The sequence below is a fragment of the Lemur catta genome, chromosome 5, assembly GCF_020740605.2.
Source record: "Lemur catta isolate mLemCat1 chromosome 5, mLemCat1.pri, whole genome shotgun sequence".
Lineage (NCBI taxonomy): Eukaryota > Metazoa > Chordata > Mammalia > Primates > Lemuridae > Lemur > Lemur catta.
Window position 1 is genome coordinate 88,056,342 of NC_059132.1, and position 12,743 is coordinate 88,069,084.

Consider the following 12,743-nt stretch of genomic DNA (forward strand, 5'->3'; position numbering starts at 1 on the left):
AATGAAGTGTAAAGCCTGCAGCATCAGTCCATGACTGTCAGCCAGGTCAGGCTGCACATCATACCAGCGCAGATGGACACTTTCCATCAGGTGCAGCAAGCAGCAGGAAGACAGACATGACAAGAGACCCTCTTCTGTTTACCAGTATATCCCCAGTGCCCAAAACAATCCCCAGACCATTATAGATGCTCAGTAACTATTTATTGAATATGTGAATGAGTGTATGCTTTTTCTTAAACCCATATGCTACCTGGAGAGAAAGACTACAAAATACGGCATCATTATTATTATTATTAAAAACTGAATTATTATCCAAACATGCTTAAGTAAAACCTGGAAGAACTAAGATAACATTAACTGGAGGCATTCAATGTTTTCTGCCAACATCAGGAATTGTAAATCAAGAAAAACTAAGACCTGACGGAAGTGTGTGTCTATTTCTTACTCACTTTTCTAAAGACCATTCAGATACTTTGGAATATTTTGCCCTTTTCCTTGAACGTTTTTTTTTCTAGAACTGGTGATGCAGTTGAAATCTCAAAGTTGATGTTTCAGTTCCACTCCTTTTTGGCAGTGTGTCTGAATAAGGCACATTACAAGTACAAAATTTGGTCTCCACATTTGTACTGTAACGAACAGACCAGGAATGAGTAGTGAGATGCAGTGAGATCTAATCAGTAATAAAAAAAAATCTCCCACACACAAAAAAATCCCCAGGACCAAAAATATTCATAGTTAAATCCTACCAAAGATACAAAGAAGAAATAATAGCAAATAATAGCAATCCTCTGGAAACTATTGTAAAAAAATCAAGAAGGAGGAATTTCTTTCCAACTCATTCTACAAGGCCAGTATCACCCCGATACCAAAACCAGACAAAGACACAACAACAAAAAAGAAAACTACAGACCAATATACCTGAAGAACATAGATTCAAAAATCCTGAACAAAATACTAGCAAACTGAATCCAATAGCACACCAAAAAGCTAATACACCATGATCAATATATTTTATACCAGGGATGCAAGGATGATTCAACAGAAACAAATCAATAAATGTGATATACCATGGAAATAGAATTAAAAAAAAACATATGAGCATGTCAGTAGACACTGAAAAAGTATTGCATAAAATTCAGCATCCTTTATGTTAAAAAAAAAAACCCTCAAAAATTAGGCATAGAAGGAACATAACTTAAAACCATATATGACAAACCCAGAGTCAACATCATACTGAACAAGGAAAAGTTGAATGGATTCCTCCTAAGAACTGTAACAAGTCAAGGATGCCCATATCCACCACTCCTATTCAACATAATACTAGAAGTCCTAGCCAAAGCAATCAAACAAGAGAAAGGAATAGAAGGCATCCAAATTGGAAAATAGGAAGTCAAATTATCCATTCCCTGCTGATATGATCTTATATCTAGAAAACCTTAAAAATTCTACCAAAACCTATTAGATTTAATAAGTAAATTCATTAAAGTTTAAGGATGCAAAATCAACACGATCAATGTACAAAATTAGTAGCATTTTAATACACTAATAATGACCAAGCTAAGAACCAAGTCAAGAAGGCAATCCCATTTACAATAGCTACAGAAAATACTTAGGAATGTGTTTAACCAAGTGAGTGAAATATCTTCACAAGGAAAACTACAAAACAACAATGAAAGAAATTGTATTAAATAGATGACACAAACAAACGGAAAAAATATCCCTTGCTCATGGATTAGAATAATCAATATTGTTAAAATGACTATACTGCCCAAAGCAATCTACAGATTCAGTGTAATCCCTACAAAAATACCAATGTTGTTTTTCACAGAATTGGAGAAAACAATCCTAAAATTTATATAGAGCCAAAAAAGAGCCTTAATAGCCAAAGAAACCCTAAGCAAAAAGAACAAAGCTAGAGGAATCCCATTACCTGACTTCAAATTATACTACATGACTATAGTAACCAAAACAGCATGGTACTGGTATAAAATAAACACATAGATGAATGGCACAGAATAAAGAATTCAAAAATAAAACCACATATCTACAGCCAATTGATATTTGACAACATCAACAAAAATATACACTGGGGAAAAAACATCCTTTTCAATAAATGGTGCTGGGAAATTTGATTGTTTTATGTTGAAAAATGAAACTGGACACCTATCTCTTACCATATATTATACAAAAATCAATCCAAGATGGATTAAATACTTACATGTAAGACCTAAATCTATAAAAATACTTGAAGAAAACCTAGTGAAAACTCTTCTGGACATTGGTCTAGACAAAGAATTTATGACTAAGACTCAAAACACAGGAAACAAAAACCAAAAGAGACAAATGGAACTTAATTAAACTAAAAAGCTTCTGCACAGAAAAAGAAACAATCAGTGGAGTGAGGAGATAATTTCCAGAATGGGAGAAAATACTTGCAAACTATGCAACTGACAGGGGACTAATATCCATAATTTACAAGGAACTCAAAGAACTCAAGAACAACAACAAAAATAACAAACAAATAATTCCATTAAAAAATCAGCAAAGGGCATGAACAGACATTTTTCAAAAGGAGACATACTAATGACCAATAAGCATATGAAAAAATGTTCAACATTACTAATCATCAGAGAAATGCAAATTAAAACCACAATGCGATTCTGTTTTATTTCAGTCAGAATGGCTAATATTAAAAGGAGAAAAAAGAAAAAAAAAACACTGATGTTAGCAAGGATGTGAAGAAAATGAAATTCTTATACACTGTCATTGGGAATGTAAATGAGTACAGCCTGTATAGAAAACAATACGGCAGTTTCTCAAAGAACTAAAAATAGAACTACCATTTGATCTAGCAATCCCATTACTGGGTATCTACCCAAAGGAGAAGGAATTATTATACCAAAATGACACCCGCACTCATATGTTTACCACAGCATTATTCACAATAGCAAAGATATGGAATCAAAATGTCCACCAATGGATGAGAGGATAAAGAACATGTGGTAAATGTACACAATGGAATACTATTCATGCATAAAAAAGAATGAAATCATGTCTTTTGCAGCAACATGGTTGGAACTGAACACCATTATATTACTTGAAACAACTCAGACACATAAAGACAAATACCATATGTTTGTACTTACAAGTGGGAGCTAAATAATGTATACATATGGACATAGAGTGTGGAATGACATAGACAATAGAGACTCAAAAGTGTGGGGGTCATAGGAGGGTGTATGTTACTTGAGTGGTGGATACACTAAGAGTCTGGCTTCACTACTATGCAATATATCCACGTAACAGAATTACTTTTTGTACTGTATAAATTTATAAAAATAAAAACTTTTTAAATGACAATAGTAATAACACTATTCACCTCACAAGGTTGTTGTATGGGTCAAGTGAAACAAAAAAATGAAATCTTTAAGTTATAAGAAGAACATAGGAAAATTTATAAGAGGAACAATTTGTTTTCTTGTGTCCTTTTTCTACAGAAGGGTGTATCAACTCATGTGCAGACATAAAGAATTAAATAAGATTCTTCCACATCTGGGATTTTATCAAACGGGTTAGAAGAAAAACAATTTATGTAAAAAGGAGAAACTATGGTCACTATTGGTGTTAGTTGGGGAAGGCTAACAGTCACAAAAAGTAAACTCAAAGTGAATACATGTTCAACTACAGAAGTTTCTTTCTTCTCACATAACAGCCAGTCTTAAGTTAAGGTGCATTTCTGAGAAAGCAACACTCCTTCATGAGGTTATTTGGGGATCAGTCCCATGAGAATTCTGCTGTCATTAACCTATAATTTGGGAGGGATCTAATTTTCAACCAGACACAAAGGAAATGACCACGGAGAAGTACACTTAGGGGGTCATTAGAGACAAGGCTCAGAAGTGTCATATGTCCCTCTCACTGCTAGTTCATCCTTTCGAAAGAGTCACATGGCCACATAAAGAGGCTATAAGATGTTGGCCGTTGTATTTTCGTGAGTTGTGCTGTTTCTACAACACAATCTTTAATAGTTCTAACATCCTCAAAATGTCACTATAAGTCATTTACATAATTTCTACAGTAATTTTCCGTTTTCTTCTCTAAGCTCCATATTAGAATCTCAATACTTGGATAGAAGGGAGAGTGTATTTTAATTTTCTCTTTATTTTTGTGTCTATAGATACCACTACAGTTTTGACCTGTCAAAGGTACTCAATATGTGAATAAGTAAACAGATAAGGAAAAAAGTATCATTTAAATCCTCTGCAGAGCCTTCACAGTGACATTTAGTGGCCAGAGGAGGAAGGAGGAGGGCAGGGAGCAGAGAGCAATAGGGAAGGGTTGGCAGATATATAGTACTGTCAGAATCAACATCTTTTTAAAATAAATATGACCACTTGCTCCAAAATTCTGACAGATACAGGAAAAGTGCTTCACTGGTTGTGGGGGTGGGAGTTGGGAGGGTGGATGTTGCCTGCAAACCAGAGGGAGGACATTTTTTAAGGTAAAGAAAGTGTTCTCTGTCTTGATTAGGGATACTATTAATACATCACATTTGTCTAAACTCAACAAAATGTGTATTTAACATCTGTGCATTTTATTGTATGTAAATTACACCTCAATAAAATTGAAAACCCCACAACTTAGAAAATATGATGAATTAGCAAAAGTCAAAAAGAATATGTAGAACTCTCCTGAATCAAATCTATTTGATTCTAATTCAACAGTAAGTTACTTCAGGGAAAGTCCACAGTGGGATGGAATGTTCTCTGTGGTGTTGCATGGGCAGCAACTCAGGTCTGTGACTTAGCCTCCTGTCTTTCTCTTATCGGTTTAGGGCCCTTAGGGAATAGGGCGTCTACTTACAGCTAATCAATGTGACCTCTGCACCATCAGTTGTGTCAAGGGGAACAGGGCTTAAGGAACTATCACAAATATTGAAGGACAAACTTCATTTAAGAAGCCTTCTGATATTTAGGAGAAAAAAAACTTATAATTTTGATATGACAGAAACCCAAATTGATTCCTGTTGTACAGGGGAGAAATCTGCATCCATTACCAGGGTAGCAGATATTGTGCAAAAGTCGGTGTGCAAAAGTTGGTATTCAAAACAATTCCCCCAAATATACATGTATAAAATGTATTATATATGTGTGTGTATATTAGTATGTGTGTGTATATGTGTGTGTATACATATATATATATAGAGAGAGAGAGAGAGAGAGAGAGAGAAATATATATAATGAATGCAACAGACCGAATTCTAAAAGTACTTTTGGAGTATTTCATGTCAGCTACAATAGAAGAGAAACCTGAGACTTGCCCAGTACCATCACATGAAGATTGTGAACAGCAATAAGATTGTTGCTCCAAAATTATAGTAAAACAACCAGAGAAGCTGTCAGAATGTCAGAATGTCAGAATGTGCAGACCTCCCAGCCTGTCGGTTTAGAGCTTTCACCCCGCGTTAGGTATCCAATCTGCCCTACAGAGTGTTAGGGAATACACATGGAATGAACAGAGATGCCACTCAAAAGTGTTTGCAGAAACTTTGCTCTCCAATTGAGTGACTCATTGATGAAAGTTTATGACTCACAGCATAAGGTGTTTTATGAAAACAAATAAAAACAAATTTTTAAAAAAGCAAAACAATGTGTAAAAAGAGCAAAATTTCTCCATAATCATAATTTTAGTTTTAATGCGTCCAATCTGAAAAAAGCAAAAACATGTCATATATGAAAGTAGTTTCCGAGATGAAGGAGTACATAATATGGATGACTTAGGAAATATCTAGCCTTCCACAGAATCTCTCAACTCCATAATGTCTTTTAAAGTGAAGGGATGCTGAATTAGCAATGAAAAACTTTCATTGATATTTAACCCTATGAATTTCAATGAAAGCAGCTAAATTTAAAACCACTCACTAGTTGTTTATAGTTCTGATCCTGCCTTAGAATGCAAGTCAGAATAATTCATTTTATTTGAGGGTAGGCAATTTTTCTAAAAGAAGTAACAATTTTTATTCTGAGCATTTTTCAATTTTCCTTTTTCTGCCAACATGCCTTCAAAAGTTAATAACTCTTCAGCATATCATACCCTGACTATCACCCCCTTCCTTTACAAGAAGATTGGTTTTAATCACATCTCCTTGGCTCTTCACCCTTTAATCATTTTATTTGGTTCTAGTGTAGGGTGAAAGCTACTGTTGATAAATTTTTCCTTCAATTTGGATAATATATTCTTTCTATACAGTTCTGAACTGTACTTTTTATTTAAACATTTTTTTACTAAAAATTTATAAAAATGAATTACAATGTTGAGCAATTGATTGGTTTCAAATTTTTAAGAAAACTAATAATATTGTAAAAAAATTAATGCTAATAGTGCTTAATAGTAGTTGATAAATTGCCTGTCTATTCAGTATCATGCTGTTTTAATTATTCTAAGTTTACAATGAGAGGACTAAAAAAAATGTATTTCTTTCTCTTCCTTTCTTGCTTCTTCTATCTCTATTTTTAGGACATTGCTGGGTATTTTTTTTTCTATTTTATTTTTGGAATCAGCTTGTTGAGTTTCCAAAAATATGCCATTGTTATTTTTACTGGGATCACATTAAGTTTATAGATTAATTTGAGGGAGAACTGCCATTTTTACAATGTTACATTTTTTTCCCCAAGGATGCGTCTTTCCTTGTGCTAAGCCTTCTTTTGTATTTCTCAGTGGAATGTGCAGTTTCCTCACAGAAGATTTTATATTTTTTGTTAAGTTTTGTACTTTATCTTTTGATGTTTTCTTCTTGTGCTTAGTTATTGTCCATATCAGAACCCCCTTTATTGCTATAAGTTAATTTTGTCCCCAGCCCTATAACGGCTTTTACTTCTTATTTATAATGGTCTTCCAGTTCCTCCTTCTGGATTTTCCAAGGAAAAATATCTATCATTCTCAAATCTTAATAATTTAAAATTCTCCTTTCTAATTTTTGTTTCTAAAGAAATTCCTCAATACATTCCATAATATCATTAGTTAATAACTCTAGAACAATACAAAATTAAAATGTTAATGACATATTTTGTTATTTTATTATTGATTTTAAAGAGAATGTTTCTAATGACTTCTCAATTAGCATAATATATGCCATGTTGCATGTATATAAATAGAGTCATATTAAAGCTACTTTCTTTTATTATGGTTTTTTAAAATTCAAGACTAAATATTAGATTTTATTAAATACATTTATCACACCTAGTAAGATTTATATGACTGTCTCTTTTGACTTGCTAAATATATTGATTTATATTTATAGCTATCTTATAAATTTGAATTTAGCCACACTAACATTCCAGGGAAAAACTGCAATTGCTTTACTATTTATTAATTAAACAGCTGAATTTTCCTAGTTATTTTTAAAATGTTTTTCTCTTAGTATGCTTGACTAAATTGTTCCATGGTTTTCTTTTATGTATTTCCCTTTACTGTGATTTGGGTGTCAATGTGATGTACATCTTCTAAAAAAGCTAGGTGGATTTTTTTTTCATATGGTCTGAATAATTGAAATTTAATTGCAGTTATCTGTTACTTGAAATTTTGGAAGAATTCCCTTGTGAAACCATCTGGGCAATGGCTATTAGGCAACTTTATATCCTGCATGGTAAATGATCTGTGCAGTGTTCCAGACCCTCTCTCTGGGGTCAGTTTGACACCTTGTATTTAAAAAAAAAAAAAACAGTATTCATTTCAACCATGTTCTCAGACTGACTTGCAAAGATTTGAATCAATTAGTCTTTTTAGAATTCTACAAATTTTTCCAATGTCTGTGGTTATTTCTTCATTGTCATTGATAGGGTTTATTATATAATTGTACTTTTTATTCATGACCCCAATTTTATTTCTATGAAATAACAATAGAATTTATTTATTTGTTCAAACATTTAACAGTTTATACTTAATTTTGCTTTAATTGTAATTTCTCACTTTTTTTCTTACATTTGTTTTTTCAAATATTTAACATTGGATGCAAACTACTTTTAATATTATATATTATGTTTGTGTGCTATTTAAGCCCTTCTCTCACAGGTTCAAAAATGCATGTTTTAATTGGAATAATTTTCTAAATCATTTCTAAATTTAGTTTGATTTCCTCTTTTTTCTAAAACAGATGTGTAAGGGAGAAATTTTACACTTCCTGGAGGGAAGATCATTCCCCTTTCTTGGTATTAATTTCCATTTTATTGTATTGAGGTTATATTATTTGGTCTTTGGAATTTATTAAGCTGTTTTCTGAAGCCCGATATATGGTCAATATGTAAATATTATTTAGGAATTTGGAAAAGAATATGTGTTCTCTTGTCTTTTTGAAATATGTACACACATATAGGAGGTCTGTCTGGAAAGTATCCAGCCATGTAACCATTCTTGTTATATTAACAAGGTGTACATATGTATTTAGTACATATATAATAAATATATAGTAATAATAATAAATATATATACATTTAGTAAAAATATATATAATACATTTAGTAAAAATATATATAATATTTCTAATATTATATTTAAAATTGTATTATTTAGTTTTTATGTTTATTTGTTTTTGGTCTTCCGGATCTGATAAATATTGCAAAATGGCTCTTAACATTTTCTACCACTATTACATTTTTTATATTTTTTTCTTTTGTTTTTTAATCCTATTTTTCTGTCTTTTCTGTGGATTTTGCTCCATTAATGTTGATACTATGGTTTTGATGCATAGGTTAGAATCTGGTATGCCTCTGAACATTTATTAGTTTTTAACCAATATAAATATCTTTTTGTTAAAAATGTTTGCTTATTATAGCATATTGTTTTGTAGTCCAACCTGAGAATTTTATTCTTTTAATATTAATAAGTGAGTATAGCCCATTTATATTTAGTGGTTTTGCATATATTTTGGCCAAAACTTGGCTTTTCAAACTCTACGTTTAGGTTCCCCTATTATTTTCTTTTGTAATTTTTGATATTGTTTAATTTCATTTTTCTTATATTATGTAAGATTTATGGTTTTTAGACACTCATAATTCTAACTGCATAACAAATTTATTCCTATTTCTTTAGCTAATGTCTATTGTTATAAGCAATGGTATAATTCAGTATTTCTACTTCCTTTCTCTCAGTTTTATTCCCAGTCTTTCCTAATTTTAGTTGATTGTTATTTAGTTGTTTAGCTTTACACATTATAATACATACTTGCAACTTTATTTATACCAAAAAAAGATTTCATTTAGCCTGTGTCTATAAAAGATGAGACATCCTATTTATCATAGTTCTCCCATTGTTCTACTACTACTACAACTTTAGTTGTAAAATTTCTACATTTTCAGTGCATAAAATGCTCCCATTATATAGCCATATTCTCTGCATTTGTTTTTATCCTAGTTGTTAAGGTAAATTAATTTAATACGTATTGTCATTTCCTTTGCTGCAGTTGCCTTGACACTTAATTTGACACAGAAAATTTAGATTACACATTGCTACTTCAAGGAATTGGCGAATACTTCTCTACTGTTTTCTAGTGTTAAATGATACTATGATAAATTGGGAACTCAGAATAATTTTATTCTCCTTACAGATAACTTGATTATTTTGCCTGATCTCTAAAAGATTTTTTTTCCCTTATTTTTTCAAAGTCCAGTAAAATCTCCCAGGGTATATTTTTGTGTGATGGGTAATTTTATGAGTTAACTTGTCTGTGCCATGGAGTGGCTAGATTAAATATTATTTCTGGGTTTGCCTGTGAAAGTGTTTCTGGATGAAATGAGCATTTGAATCCATGGACTCAGTAAAGTAGATTGCCCTTCCCAATGCAGGTGGGCATCATTCAATCTCTAGAGGCCTGAATATAACAAAAAGTCAGAGGAAGGAGAAATTTATCCCTTTTGTTTTTGGCCCACCTGCTTGACTTGGACATTGGTCTTCTCCTGCCCTTGAACTAAGATTTAGAGCAATCAGCTATTCTGGTTCTCAGGCCTTTGAGACTTGGACTGAAATTACACTATTAGCTTTCTTGAGTCTTCATCATACAGATAACAGATTAGCAGATCCTGGGACTTCTCAGCCTCCATAATCATGTGAGCTAATTCTTCATAATAAATCTCTCTCTCTCTCTCTCTCTCTCTCTCTCTCTCTCTCTCTGTATATATATATATATATATATATATATATATAAAATCTCCTGTTGGTTCTGTTCCTCTGGAGAACCGTGACATATTTGAATCTGAACTATCATTTCAATATTTCTATATATTGATTTCATTGTGTCAGTTTTTTTCCCGGGACAAGTTCTTTTCTTAATATAGATTCACATTTTTTATTTCTGGAAAGTTTTATATTATTTTGGAAAGTTGTATATATATTGTATTATTTTATTTTACTTTGGAAAGTTTTATTACATCATAGGACAGTGTTTTTTTTTTGGTTTTCTTCTCTAGTAATCAATTAATTTTCTATTAGGACTCCAATTTTGCAAAATGGAATATCATTTGCCTATCTTTCCTACCATTCATTTTTCTCCATTTTTTACAAACGATTTTCTCATCTACATTTTATCATTTGGTTTCCTTTCTTTTCCATTCCTATCATCCATGTCAGTTACTGTGTTTTCTCCAGTTTCTAACTCATTATTTGCTAAATCCAATGAGGCTTCATGTCCCTGATGGTTTTGCACTGGTTTTGATTTACGTTTGGATTTTTCTAGGCTTTCTTCCTGTGTTTTGCCTGTTATATTTCATTACCTTCTGCATTCTCACCATAACTTTTTTGTTTTTATTAAGATGATCACATCACAAAGCTTGAGGGTGTTGCCTGCAAATATGGCTTGTTTGTGACTCCTTTTTCAGTGCTGTCTTCTATGAATCATGAGACTTCATTCCAAAGCACTTTCTCTAAGGTCTTATTGTCCACTCAAGTTTCCAAATTACTGCCTGATTGGAGAATTGCTCACAGAGTGAGACTGAGGAATGCACTGTGGTTTTTTTTTCTGAATTCTAAAACCAAATATATCTGTTTTAGTTTCCTAGGGCTGCCATAACAAATTACCACAAACTGGGTAGCTGAAAACAACAGAAATAGAGTTTTGTAGGCTAGAAGTCTTCAAGGTGTTGATAGGGCCATGCTTCCTCTGAAAGCTCTGGGGAAAACTCTTCCTTACCTCTTCAAGCTTCTGGTCGCTCCTGGCATTCTTTGGTTTATGGCATTGTAACTCCAAACTCAGCCTCCGTCTTCACACAGTTCTGGGCATGGCTTCTCCCCTTTCTTCTTTTGAGGGGTAAGTGTCATTTGGACTTAAAGTTCACCCTAAACCCGGATGACCTCATTTTGAGGTCCACAATTTAATTACATCTACAAAGACCATTTTTCTTGATGAACATACTGTGTTGGGGTCCACTATACAATCCACTGTGTCTTCCTATTTGCCTCTTATGACTGTGGCTAAATTTGTAATTCTTTCTTCCTGATTTATGGCTGGAGGTAACAAATATCTTCATGTTTTGTCCAAAACTGAATTTTATTTCTGTTTCTTATAACTTTTTGTTGATTTTTGGTCATATGCAAAAAAGTGGAAAATTCCTGTCTTTATGCTACTATTTTAAAATCTCTAATCTCTGTTTTCTTTTATTGGTAATTCAATTTTACAGAGGTAATATAATCAAATTGACATATTTTAACTTTTTGAATGCAAATCTATCTGCTTTTTATTAAGAATAAATAAATATCTCACAACTACTTTTCTGTAACCTTCCCTCCCCAGGTATATTGCCTTCTTGGTTTATCTTCTGGTATTTTCAGACTCCTTATTTATTCTCTCTACATGTCAAATCTTATATTGTTAATACATTCTTTTGTCTATTTCATCTTAAATAACTCCCTCTGTATCTGAGACTACTCCAGTTACCATTCTCTCTACACTCCATAAGCAATTTCTTAAAATATAATTTTCATAGTCACTAGCCACATTTTCTAACTTTATATATCTTGATGGTCTCCTACCTTCCATTCTCATCTTTCCATGAAACTGCTCTGGCCAAGATCATGAATAACCTCCAAACTGATAAAGCCAGTCAATGCTTTTTGGTCTCTATTTTACATGAACTTCTACCACATTTGGCATGGTCAACTATACCATTTCTCTTTAAATCTTATATTTCCCCTGGTTCTTGTATTAATTGTATATTTTTATATATCAACTTACATCAAGACTTAGTGGTTTATAGCAATAAACATGTTACCTCACAGTTTCTGCAGGTTAGGAATTCAGGATGGGACAGATGGGTGGTCCTGCCCCAGGAACTCTCATGAGACTACAGCCAGTATGTCGGCAGCAGGGGCTACAGTCATCTCTGAAGGCTTAATTGGGACTGAGGTTTGCTTCCAAGAAGGTTTTCTTGCATGACTATTGGATAGAGGTCACAGTTCCTTACTAAGTGGATCTCTCCTTATAACAAAACAGTTGGCTGCCCTCAGAGCGAGTGATCCAAGAGAGAGTGAGTGATGAGGAAACTACAGTACCTCATAGGACCTCATCTCCCAAGTCGCACCTAATCAAGTCGGGTTTATGCCATTCATTAGAATGAAATCACTAAGTCTAGTCACACTCACGAAGAGGAGGATTAGTCTCTACATCTTGAAGAAAGAAGTCTAAAGGAATTTGTGGATATATTTTAAAAACACCACTGCTCTTTAATTACAACATTCTAAGGTCTTTTTCTGTGGAT